Source organism: Palaemon carinicauda, chromosome 24, assembly GCF_036898095.1.
Source record: "Palaemon carinicauda isolate YSFRI2023 chromosome 24, ASM3689809v2, whole genome shotgun sequence".
In the NCBI taxonomy this organism is placed as follows: domain Eukaryota; kingdom Metazoa; phylum Arthropoda; class Malacostraca; order Decapoda; family Palaemonidae; genus Palaemon; species Palaemon carinicauda.
Window position 1 is genome coordinate 103,731,107 of NC_090748.1, and position 14,931 is coordinate 103,746,037.

A 14,931-nucleotide genomic window follows, 5' to 3' on the forward strand; every position below is an offset into this window, starting at 1 on the left:
GATCAAGGTTAGGTATATAGAAAAGATGAGCTGGCCTGTTATGGTACAGGAAGTTGTGAAAGAGAACATGATAGTGGTGAGCATTCAAATTGGGGTGCGTACTGAGTGCATACTCTCCTTAGAGTACATTGTAATAAAAGATGGCAAGGCACAAGAAAATGTACATCTCAAGAAAGGCACTTGTGCCCCAGAGAGGGCGCCTGCATTAAGAGTAGGAGCAAACAGGTACATCTGAAGACCATCACTCATGCACCAGGGAATGCAGAGCAAGGGATGAGAGCATTTGTGATTGAGAGCTTATGCAGGCGATCAATGAGTTCATATGATCGGAAGTGTGAGGGCAATTGGCATTCCAGAAAAGGTAAACGCAATGAGCACATGAGCTCAGATGGGTGAATGCAGTGGGTAAGTGCATACAGTATATGTAATAAGTGAGTGTAAAGAGTATGTGCACATAGGTGGGTGCTCTGTCCAGAGTGTATTGGCTAATACACGTGGGCACACACAATTATGAGTTATAGGTCTCAAATATTGTTGTAAAGAATTTGATGATGTTATGCCCCTTGTTTTACTTGCCATCAAAGGTGTCTCTTCACAATGCATCTGTTTTTACCTCTGCAAGTTGTGCAGGGATTGGCAAATCCAAAGCAGTGGGTAAGGTTGAGTAAATTAGACTAGTGAGATTAGGAGCTCAAGGTTGCTTCTTCTCTTTCCTTCAAGTTGCCATAAGTGTTTCCATGGTCTAAACCAATGGTAATACAAATGAGGGGAAAGGGTCCAAATTAGGAATTTCCTTTGCTCATATGGCATATGAGGAATGTACCCAGGACTTATAGTAATTTATGTTTTGAGGGGACACCCTTCAAACCCACAGAAGGCCACCATGTCCTTATGGCCATTTCCTTGGCATTGTTTGTTATCAACTAACTTTGAAGCTTATCATCAGGCAAAAAGTAGGGAATAGCTCCCTCTTCTGGGAAACCAACTATAACCACCTCTCTTGTAGCTTACCCATGAAGGAGTTCGGAATTGCCATCCTTCTCAGTCAACCGGCCAGAGGAGGCTGAAGGAGAAGGGTCGAAAGTGCAGGTACCAAAATAGGAAAAGAAGAAGGCCTGCAGATTTTGATTTGGATGAACCCAAGGGTGAATGTTTTTGTTTTGGGTACTTTTTCTTCTCTTGTTGTACATTACCCAATGTGCTGATGGGCACTCCTTACACTCATCTCCCAGGGAAGACTGCAAACAGTCATGCCCCATGCAAAAGGTGCACAAGTAATGGAGATCCTCATGGCTCCTGCTCATGAAGGTTCTGCACTTACATACAACAACCCCAGGTAAGGGTTGCATATCTACAAACGCACTTTCACCACATAAAGAGAAAAGTTAAACAATGAAGACGCTGTGTTTACGCATGTATGACCCAGCAGCTTTAGTTAATGTGGCTTCTTGGTGTCTTTTGCGAGGGGGCAGGGACTTCCTGCCATACACCACTAACTACTGACAAGCTGAAATTATACTCTATTAAAGAATAGAGTTTGTATTTGTGTAGGAACATACATTGGAAATCCAATATCTTTATCTATTGGCAATTGAATCACTCCTTAATTCAGTAGTAATCCAATACTACTATAAATCTTCTAACAAGAGCACTTAAAACCTTCAAAAAAATCTAGAATTAATCCAAATGCCAGTTGTCAATGCAGTGCAGAAAAATGACAATCTTACTGTAATCCACTACCAAGAAAATTCTGCCCAGAATAGCTAATTATGAATAAAACTATCTAAATTAAATCTCAAGAGAAGCCATAAACTTGACTATTGTGATGTAAATCATTCACAATCTATAACCTTAATAAAATGATATTTTCATTAATAAAATAAATTTCTGAACATACATACCCGGTAGTTATATATATAGCTTACGTCCCCGACGTCAACGGCAGAAAATTCGAAACGCGCCAACCGCCAGTTGGATAGCTAGGTGTACCACCCCTGCACCCTAGCGAGGTACCTGGGAACCATTCCAGTGACCCTCATAAATTCCATGCCTCTAGCCTCTAGAGGGGAGGAGGGTGGGACTAAAATTATATATAACTACTGGGTAAGTATGTTCAAAAATTTATTTTATTAATGAAAATATTTTTAAACAAGACTTACCCGGTAGTTATATATATATAGATGAATAACACCTTTGGTGGAGGGTTAGAGACAGCTAGCATATCTGGAATTCTACTTAAGAGTTAATTAAAACAAAACTTAAGGGTTCGTACCTGATAAGGAAGCTAACTTCAATGATACTCTGCCTCATTATGTCTGCTAGCCTTATGAGATCCAGCGATCCTTCCAGGGGGCTGAAGATCTCGAAGGGACTGTCAAACCGGTGTCAAAACCTCATCATGACAGAACCTCCTCCAATAACCAATTCCGGGTGCTCTCAAGGAACAAACATGACCACCTGACAAAATCAATGATTGTGGAAGACTGACACAATCTCCACAAACAACCATAAAAACCAATTAAAAGTACCAAGAGAAGAAAAGGTTATTGGGATTAGGGGAACATAGTGGTGGATCCTTCACCCACTATTGCACTCGTTGCTACGAATGGACCCAGAGTGAAACAGTCCTCATAAAAAGTCTGAACACCTTTCAAATAATACGACGCGAACACAGATTTGCTCCTCCAGAAGGTCGTGTCCATTATGCTTTGTAGAGATCTGTTCTGCCTCAATGCTGCCGACGTTGCCACTGCTCTGACTTCATGAGACTTGACCTTTAAAAGTCCAAGGTCTGATTCATTACAATGAATATGAGCTTCCTTAAATAAAAGCCTGACAAAATATGACAAGGCATTTTTAGACATCTGTGAAGAGGGCTTCTTGACTGAACACCACAATGATTCAGACTTGCCTCGTAGGTCTTTTGTTCTCTCCAAGTAGCATATTAGAGCTCTAACTGGGCATAAGACTCTTTCTACCTCATCTCCAACCAGATCTGTAAGATTTGGAATCTCGAATGCTTTGGGCCAAGGCTGAAGAGCGTTCGTTTTTGGCAAGAAAGCCTAATTGCAAGTAACAGACAGCTTTACCATTACGAAATCCAACGTTTTTGCTAAACGCATGAATCTCACTCACTCTTTTGGCTGTCGCAAAAATGACCAAAAATAGTCTTCATAGTGAGGTCTTTCAAGGCAGTTGAACCCAGCGGCTCAAACCTGTCGTTCATGAGATACTTCAAAACAATATCCAGATTCCAGGCTGGAGAATTTTGGTTCCGTCGTTTTGAAGTCTTGAAAGACTTGAGAAGCTCTTGCAGATCCTTATTGCCAGAGGTGTCAAGGTTTCTATGCCTAAACACAGTAGCTAACATACTCCTATAACCTTTAATAGTAGAGGAGGAGAAATTGCACTTCCTTCGAAGATATAGCAGGAAATCCGCAATTTGAGCTACAGAGGTACTGGATGAGGAAAGAGAGTTGACTCTACACCACTCTCTGAAAACCTTCCACTTAGATTGATATACCTTGATGGTTGAAGTCCTTCTTTCTCTCGCAATAGCTTGAGCTGCCTCCTTCGAAAAGCCTCTAGATCTAGCAAGTCTCTCGATAGTCTGAAGGCAGTCAGCTGAAGAGTGTGGAGATTTTGATGCAATCTTTCTAAGTGGGGTTGTCTGAGAAGATCTACTCTTAGAGGAAGAATTCTTGGGGTGTCTATCACCCATTCCAGTACCTCTGTGAACCATTCTCTTGACGGCCAATAGGGAGCCACTAGGGTCATTCTGGTTCCTTTGGATGTCACAAATTTCTGTATTACTCTGTACAGGATCTTGTAAGGTGGGAAGGCGTACAGATCTAGATTGGACCAGTCCAATAGAAAAGTGTCTACGTGGACTGCTGCTGGATCCGGAACAGGGGAGCAATACGCCTCTTAACCTCTTCGTCTTTGAGGTTGCAAAAAGGTCTATGCAAGGGCGACCCCAAAGACACCACAGGCTCTTGCACACATGAAGGTTGAGGGTCCACTCTGTTGGAAGGATCTGATTCCGTCTGCCATAACGTTTTTCTCCCCTTGAATGAATCGCGTGAGAAGTATAACGTTCCTCTCTCTTGCCCACATCAGGAGACTCTCTGACGTCTAGTACAGAGATATCGAGTGTGTTCCCCTTTGCTTTGAGATGCATGCCAATGCTGTCGTGTTGTCCGCACTGACCTGAACTACTTTGTTGGTGACTAAAGCCTCGAAACTTTTGAGGGGTAAAAGAACTGCCTACAACTCCTTGTGGTTGACATGCAAGGATTTCTGGGGCTCTGCCCATAGACCCGAGACTTCTAACTTGTCTAGGGTTGCTCCCCATCCTGTGTCCGAGGCGTCGGAGCATAACACAAGGTCTGGGCTTTTTATTGACATGTAGAGACCTTCCTGGAACTTATCTGGTTCCTCCAACCACCGAAGGCAGATTTTGATGGGGTTCGTGATTGGAATGGACATCGATTCTAAGTCCCTCTCCTTGTCCCAATGGCTGTTGAGATGGAACTGGAGAGGACGAAGCTTCAGTCTTCCCAGTGGGACGAATTGCTCCAAGGAGGAAAGGGTTCCTATCAGACTCATCCATTTCCTTGCTGAGCAAACTTTCTTGCTTTGAAACGATCTTAGTTTCAACTTGGATTGCTCTATCCTTAAGGGAGACAGAAATGCCCAAAAAGTCTGACTCCGTATCGTCATCCCCAAATATAAAATCTCTTGAGATGGAACCAAGAGAGACTTTTCCTTGTTCACAAGGAGACCCAGTTCTTTCGCAAGGTCCAAGGTTGTATCCTTCAGGCAGTGATCGTAAGAGTGCGCTCTGAGAAGCCAGTCGTCTAGATACAGGGGGGCTCTTATGCCCCTTGAATGTAGGATCTTTGCTACATTCAGCATGAGCTTTGTAAAGATGAGGTGCTGTGCAAAGGCCGAAGCATAGGGCTCTGAATTGGAAGACTTCTCCTCTGAAAACGAACCTGAGGTAGGGTCTGAAGCTCGGATGAATGGGGATGTGGAAGTAGGCGTCCCGAAGGTCTAATGAGACCATCCAGTCATCCCTCCTTACTGCTGCTAGCACTGACTTCGAAGTTTCCATGGTGAACTTCGTTTTGATGATGAACCTGTTCAGCGCACTCACGTCCAGAACTGGACACCATCCCCCTGAGTTCTTGGGTACCAGGAATAGCAGATTGTAGAAAGCAGGTGAACGGATATCCTGAACCTTCTCTATGGGCCCCCTTTTCTAACATAAGAGACACTTGGTTCGAAAGAGCTTTGTCTCTTTGCCTCCTCTCTGTACCTGGGAGAGAGATCCATGGGAACTAAGACCAGGGGAGGGCTCCTTGGAAAGGGGATCTTGTAACCCTCCTTCAAGACCTGAATAGACCATTGGTCCGCCCCTCTCTTCTCCCATGCTTGCCAGAATATGAGTAGTCTCGCACCCACTGCCTGAAGGCGAAAGCAGTCAGAGTCTGCTTCGCCCTGCCCTGAAACCTCGTCTCTTACTCCTTCTAGCATCAGGTCTGGAGCTACCCCTGCTGGAAGATCTTCCTCGAAAGGGCTGGGAAAACTTGGGAAAAGTATCTTCCTTAGGCTTGTGGCTGGTAAAAGAGGGAGGCAAAGCCTTTCTAGCAATCTTGGAGACAAGATCCTGAGTAGCCTTCTGAGCTAAAGCTGAAGAGATCTCCCTGATAAGTTATTGCGGAAACAGTAATGGAGAAAGAGGTGCATATAAGAGTTCGGACTTCTGGAAGGGAGTCACCCCCGCCGAAAGAAAAGAGCATAGTTGATTCCTTTTCTTAAGGATGCCTGCGGAAAAAGAGCTGCAAGTTCATCAGAGCCATCCCTCAAGGCTTTGTCCATGCACGACATCAAATGGACCAGGGCAGAGGTATCCCCCTCTTTAAAAGTCTCAACTTTTTTACCCAAGGCCCACAGTGTCCAGTCTAGGAAGTTAAAATCTTCAAAGGCACGAAAAATTCCTTTGAGAAGGTGGTCCATTTCTGAAGTGGACCAAAAAATTTTGGTCTTTCTCATGGCCGACCGACGAGGAGCGTCTACGAGGCTTGAGAAATCTCCCTGGGCAGAAGCAGGAATTCCCAAGCCGAGAACTTCTCCCGTCTCGTACCAGATGCTCGACCTCTAAGCCAGTCTAGCTGGAGGAAAGAAAAAAGACGTCTTTCCTAAGGCCTTCTTAGACTGTAACCAGTCACCCATTGATTTAAGAGCTCTCTTGGACGAACACGACAGTACCATCTTAGTAAAGCGGGCTTTCTTAGAGGCTTAGCCAAAAGTAAACTCAGACAGGGAAGAGCGCGGAGCTATAGGCACAAAAAAGTTCCTTCTCTAGCGACGTTCCTCCGGGAGCAGTAGGGTTAAGAGCGGTATCAATTTCAGAAAAATCCTGAGTGCCAACCGCAATAGAAATAGGCTCATTGCGAACAGTAACAGGCGGCAGAGTCGCGTGCGGCTCATCCGAAAGCTCGCGATCAGCTCGATCGGAGACGAGAAGTTCCTGAACATGAACCGCATCGATGTCTTGTAAAGAATAAGCCTCCTCATCGTAATCCAAACTAACATCCGAAATATGACAAGGCATAGGACGTTCAGGATCATAGTTGTATTCAGAAACCCGCTTGCCGTCAACTGCTGACAAGCGATCGGTACTACGAACCGCTTGTTGTTCAGCGATTCGTTCAACTGTAATCTTCCAAGAAACGCGACCTGAACGACTCTCACAAAATATTTGGTGGAGAGAGAAACTTCTTGAATGATAGGAGGTTTAGCAGCCCGTTTAAAAGGACGTGTGGTAGCCTGTTTGCAAGGACGTTCGGCAGACTGAACCAAAGGAGGATCGGCAACCTCAACCGAAGGAGGATCAGCAGCCTGTTCAGTAGGAAGTCCAGGAGCCTAAGTCAAAAGACTTATACAAAGAACTAACATAAGGCTGAATAACAGGACGATCGGTAACCCGTTCGCAAGGACATTCAATAACCTGTTTAACAGGACATCCAACGTCTTTCTTAGAAGAACGCATGGGCGCACAGTCTCGGTCGCATTCAATAAAAGAACCGTGGACTGCGGACTTAGGAGAACGATCACGATCACCTCCTAAAGGCCGTTCGTAGCGGCTAGCAGGAAGCTTCAATCCCCGACTACGAGGGCACTCGCAAACACGTCCTGGTTCGCTGCTCCGATCACGACCGCTGATATGAGATTTGTCGCTGCGCTGGTATGATTGCATAAAGGATGAGAGCCTGCTTTGCATGTCTTGAAGAATTACAAAGTTAGGATCTGAACGTTGTGAAAACGGTGATAAAGTCATAACGTTCTCCTCACCGCTAAATAGAACAGAGTGCCTAGAAGGCGAAATCAAGTCTGAAGGCTGCTTGGGAGCTTGGAATGAGGTAAAGCCTGGTCCTGAGTGCACGGAAAGATCCTTGGAAACGTCCAGTGATCTAAAAGGACGTTTGGTCAGGGGGCTTTCAAAAGGCTCTGGAGAATCCCAGTGACTGCATCCAGGTTTTGAACTAGCAGGACGTCGATAGGCCGTATCATAGGACCTCTTAAGAGGTCTGGAAGCGAGCTTCCAGCCTCTTTTAGGCAAGAAGTCATCTGAAGACGACAAAAAACACTTAACCTCACCTTTTCGATGGTGAGGGCGAACGTCCTGCAGGCGCCCACAGGTACGTTTGAGGGGACGTCTGCTTGTTTGATAAAGCCTCTCGTCTCATTTCGCCTTTCGACATTCCTTCTCCCAGGGGGTGGGGAGCTTGGAAGAGGTTTAGGACTAGGAGGACAACAGACACGAGCAGGCGCACCCTCCACTGCACTTGCACCTTCACCTTTCAATAGACGCACATCGGACATCAACTGTGTCCTGTCCGCAGCCAAAGATTCAACTTAAGCGCCGAGAGCTTGAATCGCCACTAACATATCTTTTAGTGAAGGTTCATTAGCAACTGCAATAGTGGGATCAGGCACTACCACTACAGGTGAAGGAATAGGATTAATGACATGGGAGGAGGAAATACAGACGCTCCCCAATATACGAACATCCGTGTTACGAACATCCGGACATAGGAACACAAATTGACGGAAGTCCAAAAGGAAGTCCAAATTAGCGCCACTCCCGACTTGTATTGACTATATGTTGATTTTGTTATTACCAATGTTCTACTTAATTTTTCTTAGGACTTCCAAATAAATTAAATGAATGCAATTTATATAATGTTTTTCTTTATGACGCCGCCTAAAACAGAAACCTTCCATCATAATAAACAAACGAAGGCATTAAACGTGCATGATGAAAGTGATAAATAATGATATTAAAAGCTTTTAGTAAATATGTTATTACAAATATTATTTACCGTATCTATATAAAATCCTACATATGCAGCAAAGTAGGAAAACTTTTTTTTTTTTGGGGGGGACGCGTTTAATCATCAATAACAAACTGCTGCTAATGACAGAATGATAATTTACGATAATTCTAAACTGTTACTAAAGATGATTGTCCATTCCATATCCAAAATACTTTTCCTAACTTCAGTTATAAGTCAACTTGTACCCCCCTCAATTCTGAAACCATCTAAAATAAAAAGTATGAGAAGAAGCAAGTACTAGCCCGATTTTTAAAGTTGTCGAACAATTAAGTTACAGCTATAACGTTCGATGTGACAGATGGTGCGAGATTGGAGAAAGTAAGGAAAATTGAATCAAGATTGATTTTCAATACAAATGAAACTTTGAGGAGCAACAAAGATACCATTTGTTAGAGAGATAGAGAGAAGTAAGGAATGGGAGGTAGTGAAAAGTAGCAGAGAGAGAGAGAGAGAGAGAGAGAGAGAGAGAGAGAGAGAGAGAGAGAGAGAGAGAGAGAGAGAGAGAGAGACAGAGAGAGAGAGAGAGACAGAGACAGAGAGAGAGAGACAGAGACAGAGAGAGAGAGACAGAGACAGAGAGACAGAGAGACAGAGAGACAGAGAGACAGAGAGAGAGAGAGAGAGAGAGAGAGAGAGAGAGAGAGAGAGAGAGAGAGAGAGAGAGAGTTGTTTTAAATGTAATAAACAAAAAAAGTTGATGGGTTTTAACACATTGATGCTTATGTAATATCAACTGTATAGACGGTTTGAATAAGTTAAGAAATGGTATAAACGATACTTTGTTAGTGTATTCGTACGCTCTCAAGAGCAGCAGCTAGACGTCAGCTGATCTGATCACAGCCAAAAGTAAAACAAAAAGAAATCAACAATACTCGATTTTTAAAACATACCCGAAATTTAAAAACAAAAGTACACGCTTTCTTAATGTGCAATTAACTATTTAAAGAGTAGCAATTTTCTAGAATAAAATGATGTTTCCCAAAAAATAGTGGTTTGCTGATTAAATCGGATGCCGTATTTTTAGCTACGATTGAAATGGATGTAGACTCGGCATAAAGTAAAACAAAGAGAAGTGAACAATACTCAATTTTTAAGAAATTTAAAAACAAAAGTACACGCTTTCTTAATGTGCAATTAACTATTTATAGAGTAGCAATTTTCTAGAATAAAATGATGTTTCCCAAAAAATAGTGGTTTGCTGATGAAATCGGATGCCGTATCATTAGCTACGATTGAAATGGATGTACACTCGGCATAATTTTTTCGTTTCGTATTTAATTGACACTAAGAAAACTAATTTTAGTTTCTTCATCTATATCCAAGTATTGTATAACGAGAGAGAGAGAGAGAGAGAGAGAGAGAGAGAGAGAGAGAGAGAGAGAGAGAGAGAGAGAGAGAGAGAGAGAGTCAGCTGTTGTCGTCGAATGCCGTGTTTTTAGCTAAGATTGAAATGGATGAAGACTCGGCATAATTTTTTCGTTTCGTATTTAATTGACACTAAGAAAACTAATTTTAGATTTTTCATCTATATGTAAGTGTTGTATAACACGAGAGAGAGAGAGAGAGAGAGAGAGAGAGAGAGAGAGAGAGAGAGAGAGAGAGAGAGAGAGAGAGAGAGAGAGAGAATCAGCTATTGTAATCGAATGCCGTGTTTTTGTTTCGTGAGAAATTGATCGCCATGACTAACAACAACCTACTGTACTGAACTTTACAGTATTATACAGACTACTGTAATATGATAAAGTAAAATATTTGTAATAACCTATTCAATATGAATTGGGGCTATTTGTTGACTTCTACGGCTGAAAATCGTAGACATCTGAGTTAGGTTACGCTTACTCTAGACCAAAATTTAACACTAACGACTTACGAACAATCAAGCTTACGAACAGACTCTCGGTCCCTATGTGTTCGTAAGTTGGGGACTGTCTGTATCTCTAGATGAGCGAGAAGAACTACGCCTCAATCTATCCCTTTTGAGTTTACGCCTGTATCTATCAAACTAAATCCATTCATGCTCTGACAGCAAAACACATTCGTCACAGCGATCACCTAAATCACACACTTTACCCCTACATGCAACACACAGAAAATGGGGGTCAAGAGAGGCTTTAGCCATACGGGTCTTACACCCACTAGTCACACAACCTAAAAGTTATGGGGGGGTGGCCATTTTGAAAAATTCAAGAGAATTTAGACAAGCAAAGGTCAAAAATCATCTAATCCAAACAAAATCAAGAAATATCCAAAGCGAGATCAAAAACGAGGGAATCAATAACCAAAGATTTGTACTTCACCAAAAAAAAAAACCATCAGTAATGACAAAGTAGAATTCACGTGTCGCCGCTAGCGACAGCAGGGAATATATGAAGGTCACTGGAATGGTTCCCAGGTATCTCGCTAGGGTGCAGGAGTGGTACACCTGGCTATCCAACTGGCGGTTGGCGCGAGTTTCGAATTTTCTGCCGTTGACGTAAGCTATATATATAGCTACCAGGTAAGTTTTGTTTAAAATAAAAGGTTTAATTCAATTTTCATTTACTTAGGTCAAATTAACCTCAATCTACTAACAAACCAACATCTTTTTATAATACCATTCAAATCTAACATGCAATGCTCTATACAGTATAACTTTACCTTTAAAATTCCAGTTAATGTAGCCAACAGGTTTTCTATGGATTCCATGCTCTCATTGAGTAGCAAAACTAAAAACCTTCAATTTGCAGCCTCCCAATGCTCATTACTGAAGAAGCACCTGAAACAAAATAAAAGAAAAAAAAAAAAAACTTTGAAATTTTTTTAAAAAATCCTTCCATTAATTTGTATCATCATATGACAGAATTGAACATGTCGTTCTTGCTATTACTGTCACCTAGTGTTATGTTATGAATTTTGGTTAGTTGTACTCTGGTAAAGTTTTGATGAGCTATTAGGTTAGACTGTGTATTCAATGTATATACTATGTAATATTGCAAATATAACTTGCAAATTAGGAGGAAGTGAGAGTTTAAATGGTGAGCAGTCTAGTATAGTCTTAGGTTTGTCATATTTTGCTCATACCATAAAGGAATATGGTCAGTTAAAGGTTAAAATTCGATACACTCCCACCCACCTCTATTGTGGTAAAGCACGCAAAAACAAATCACCTCTTCAATACTGTATAGTCTGTGCGAATGCACAAGAAAAAAAAATTCAAATTATGATAGGGATAGGGAATTTTTCTATGTTATTTGTTTACCTTCACAGTGTCACAAAGATCCGCTCTTGTTACAGACACTGATAAGGATAGGGATGTGGGGAATATGGGGAAAGGAAGAGTAGCCCTGGTTACTTTTGTATGTTTGTTCCCACCCTATTCAACTCCATCCCCCTTTTACAATGTAACAATTTCCGCCTGAACGTGCAGTAGCTCCACAAACTGAGCTCTGTGCTCTAATGGAAAAGTGGTACCTTCTCTTAAATGCATTACTATTGGATATTAGACATTGGAGGCCTCTTTGGTTTACGTATGTGTGACAATTCAAGTGTGCTTCTCTCCTATTTTTAGGAACTTTACTTTGAAATGGACAATCATAATCCTGGTAAATTCTAACCACACCTTTTGATTGCTTTGTCTTGAAATTTGTTGCACTGCACCTCAGTGGTTGATTTTCTAATAAAAATCCTTAATTTTGTCATGGCTGCACATTGGGCAAGAGGTGAATATACCCCAGATGAACCCATTACCGTACAAAATTTTTAACTAATAATGAAGAAAGTTTGAAATTTCGGTGCTACTATAGCGTGAGGTCTACCACACCATAGCGTGAGATCTACCTCCCGTTAGTAATATAGCGTGAGGTCTACCGCTGAATTATTCGTCCCTCATAGATAAAACATATTTCATACATTTCTTTTAAGCAATGAACACTTAATTTAAACATATTTTAGAAGTGACTTAAATAGATAATTGGATTTCTAATTACATTAAAAAAGGAATAAAGGTATAAATACACGTTATCATATATTTCCACACATTTATTCTAGCGATCCACTCTTCGTACATCAAACATGTTATCATATATTTCCATACATTTATTCTAGCGATACACTCTTCGTACATCAAACAGGTTATCATATATTTCCATACATTTATTCTAGCGATACACACTTCGTACATCTAAGAATGACACAAATAGATCATTGGTATTTTTTCTCATCATCTTCCACCAAAAATGATCAAGCTGAGACTGGAACAGCTGACAACCAACACCTCGCATTAATCTCTTCAGAATCATCGTTTTAGCATCCAACCATGATCCCTCAATTACCTGTATGTGTGCTCCTGTTGCTGGGGGTTCACTGTGGAATGCTGATATCGATGATATCTCTTTTCGGCCAAGGGAAAAACTGATTTAGCCGATCCATTTGCTTCCTTTTATATGGGGAGGTCACGTAGATATGTCACGTTTTTGATGGATCTGGGCAGTTCACATGTTTCATGGTTAGGTGCGGGGCTCTGGGACGCTGGTCACGCGGTAGACCTCACCTTCCACCTGGGTAGGTGACATACGGCGGTAGACCTCACGCTATAGTAGCACCGAAATTTCTACATAACCACATACAGTAGTGCTTTCATCAGAAATAAAATGTACAAAGTGTTCCAAGCTGTGCACTGTATGTACAGATCTTCATTACAGGCAGAGTCACAGTAAAGTTAGAATGACCAAACTAGAAGCAAGTCCAGTGCATTTTCTCTGCGAATGATTACAAGGATAGTTTTGTGGGTAAATGCAATTTTGAACCTAATCAGGTATCCCTGTTTTTACATCTGATTTGGATCACTCAGATTACGACAATTGGGGCAAGACATTACAGACCGAGTTTCAGTGTAACCTAAGGATACGGCAGTCTAAGAAGGGGGGTTGCAAGGGGGTCAGAACCCCCCTGATAGGTAAGGATATGACTTATAGGTTAGGTTAGCTGGTGTTATTGTGTGTTTCCCCAGTAAAATTAGACCATGTTAAAGATTGAGATGTCTGAGTTCGAATGAAAATGGAGCTTGAAAGAAATTGGAACTTACGAAAGAACAGTGCTTGAGAGAACTGCGGCAGATAGTCCGTTGGTGGTGTTCCACCTTATTTTTGCAATTTTTTTTTTTTTTTTTTTTTTTTTTTTTTTTTTTTTTTTTTTTTTTTTTTTTGCTGTATTATCTTCCATCATCTTGCCTTGCTCAAGACCTGATTCCCACCTGAAATTCCCTGATTAGAGATTATGTTAGGGAGAGGTACTTGGAAGATACTTTTGCCAGTAAAATTATAGAACAGTGCAATAAACAGTTTATGAAAAGTAAGCCTTCTATATAATGCATTTGGTGGTGTTTTGAACATTTTCAATGATTTCTGGCAGAAATCCATATTTTTGAGTTATGGCGGGTTGACTACCATAACTTAAAAGCTTTAGCTTTGCATTAGGTAGTCATCAAAAGTGTTCGAAGCACCTTAATATAAATTGTATACTCAAATTTACTTTTGTTTCCACCCGTCATCATAAAAAAGTTACCGTAATCAAAACCAAGTAAAACAGTAGAAATGAAACAGTTCAAACACTGGAGCTTTTGTTTGCTAGGACGTCTGGACACAGAAAACAATTATACATCGAATTTTCTATGGAGTCATTCATAGCATTGTTCATCACATTAATAGTACCTCATTACTCAATTGACCTAATGATTTATCGGTTTTTGCGATACCGTAGCTCACTTCGCTTGTGACTAAACAATATCGCATTGCTCCCATGTTCTGGCACCTGGAACATGTTTTTCTATGGTCATAGGAATGAATGGCAAGCAATTATGACGCAGTTCCGGTAGGCCCTGTTGCTTCCTCCGGTGCCTTGGAAGACCGCGGAGGCAGCAGCAGTAGGGGATTCTGAATTATGAAGCTTCACCTGCGGTGGATAATGTGGGAGGGTGGGCTGTGGCACCTGAGCAGTACCAGCCGAACTAGGTTGAGTCCCTTGTCAGGCTGGGAGGAACGTAGAGAGGACAGGTCCCCTTTTCTGTTTCATTTGTTTGATTTCAGCGACCCCCCCAAAATTGGGGGAAGAGGCTTGGTATATGTATGGATGTATTAGCCATGTGAACTACAATTTTGGCATTCACTATCAATTATATAAACTTAAAGGTGTGAATAGGAACTTAACAAATGGGTGTGCTATACTGTAGCTTCACACTCCAGCCTCTCTTAAAACAGACGACCTCCATTTCCCATTATCAGACTAAATATCAAATATTTCTACCATAACCTTTCATTATTAGAACCCTTTGTATATCAGCGGCCAGTTTCTCACGCGTTCATTAAAGATAGACATCAACTAACCTAAAATTTCCGACCCCTAATCTATAAGCTGTGTCCTTACCTACTTATATAATGGGGGGGGTTTATGCCATTGCGCTGCTATATTCTAAGTTAGCCATAATAATACATACGTGTGGCCGCTATCACACATACACCTCCATTATCAACATAAAATAAGAAGTATAATT

General features: G+C 41.5%; 2 long non-coding RNA genes across 2 annotated transcripts in view; both read right to left on the bottom strand.

Annotated features, from left to right (window-relative positions):
- LOC137617941 (uncharacterized) overlaps positions 1-14,931 on the bottom strand; it is a 581,574-nt gene that overhangs the window by 113,665 nt on the left and 452,978 nt on the right. The window lies entirely within an intron of this gene.
- LOC137617940 (uncharacterized) overlaps positions 1-14,931 on the bottom strand; it is a 212,316-nt gene that overhangs the window by 7,371 nt on the left and 190,014 nt on the right. Inside the window, exon 2 of the long non-coding RNA XR_011039701.1 lies at positions 11,043-11,160. This is a non-coding gene — a long non-coding RNA (uncharacterized lncRNA). The remainder of the gene's footprint in view (positions 1-11,042; positions 11,161-14,931) is intronic.